This window comes from Capra hircus, chromosome 9, assembly GCF_001704415.2.
Source record: "Capra hircus breed San Clemente chromosome 9, ASM170441v1, whole genome shotgun sequence".
NCBI classification, from domain to species: Eukaryota; Metazoa; Chordata; class Mammalia; order Artiodactyla; family Bovidae; genus Capra; species Capra hircus.
In genome coordinates this window covers 33,433,187-33,434,623 of record NC_030816.1, presented here as the reverse complement: position 1 = coordinate 33,434,623, position 1,437 = coordinate 33,433,187, and the positions used below count along the sequence as shown (strand labels likewise).

Here is a 1,437-nt window from a genome sequence, read left to right as displayed (position 1 = left end):
ACCAATTAAAACTTGATTTCTGTCCCTCCATCACCACTACACTCCTCTATTTTATCTCTTTACAGCATTTTAGTTAACTGAGTACTCCCTGTTGATTTTTTTTTTTCCTAGCAGTAGTAATTTGACAACACAAAGCAATTAAAAACCTGGGAGCAATTCTTTCTATAAACCACTCCTTGCCTTCTATTAGCCAGCGCTTGTGCTAATGTGACAGGTATGTCACTATGGAACTGACACCTCATGTCCACTGCATCAGTGTCTCACTTAATTGTTGGATAAATTTTAAGGATTAAATATGAGGGGAAATTCTCTATTACTGGAAATGACATAAAGGAAAGTGTCATAGTATTTGACAATAAACATGAAAAATCTTATATTGTCTATAGGTCTATGTTTAGAAATTCAAAAACCTAAGTTAAAAATAAAAACAGAAAGAGATGGTTGGGAAAGAAAAGCAAAGAGACCGCTAATTATCTTGGCAAACTACATTTTAAGAGTACTAACAAGAGTAGATATCAGTAGAATCAATGTGATTCAGATGGTTCTCTTTACAGTAATTAATTTTTGTTGCTTAAATGTATACCTTTTCAAAATATGTTGAAACATAAATTTAAGGTTTTTGGTGAGACACCTTAAATTATCTCAGTATTCAGATAACATTACTTGTGAAATATCTGTTGATTAAGAAGGCTGTAAAATACCTAACAGTGCTTAAATGCAGTATTTTGGTTTTGTTTCTGTTGAACTATTTTCCCTCTAAATGTGGTTTCTCAGCTACAAAATAATAGGGTTCAGCTATTTGGTCTGCCCTCTTGGTGCAGTAGGCAGCATGTCAGTCTCATAATCTGAAGGTCCTGAGTTCAAACCTCAGAGAGGGCAGATCAATCTTTTCTGGATTCCCTGGTGGCTTATACGGTAAACAGTCTGCCTGCAATATGGGAGACCTGGATTTGATCCCTGGGTCAGGAAGATCCACAGAGAAGGAAATGGCAACCCACTCCAGTATTCTTACCTGGAAAATCTCATGGATGGAGGACTCTGGCATGCTACAGTCCATTGGGTCACAAAGAGTCGGACACAACTGAGTGACTTCACTTTTTCATTTGGTCTTAGCCTATGACATAATGTCTCTTATACAAACTCAATTTTCTGATTTTAAGTTCACTAAAAAATTAACACTAGAAAGTAAACAATCTTTTTCTAGAAATTTGTATTTTAAGATTTGGTGCCTAACTAAACCTAAAATGATTTTATATAATGCACCATTTAGGAAATATGTTTTATTCATCAAATAAAAATTCACTGAGTAACCATTATGTGCAATGCACAGGCCTCAAAACAATACCAATAAAGACCAGAGTTCAGACTCCACATGAAACTTTCCCAGTCTTTTCCTTTCAGTTTCTATCAAATATTTCCTATTACTTCCATTTGCAT

At 34.9% G+C, this 1,437-nt stretch overlaps 1 non-coding gene across 1 annotated transcript; it reads left to right on the top strand.

Moving 5' to 3' along the window:
- On the top strand, positions 807 to 879 carry TRNAM-CAU. The gene has a single exon. It is a non-coding gene; the product is annotated as a tRNA-Met (tRNA).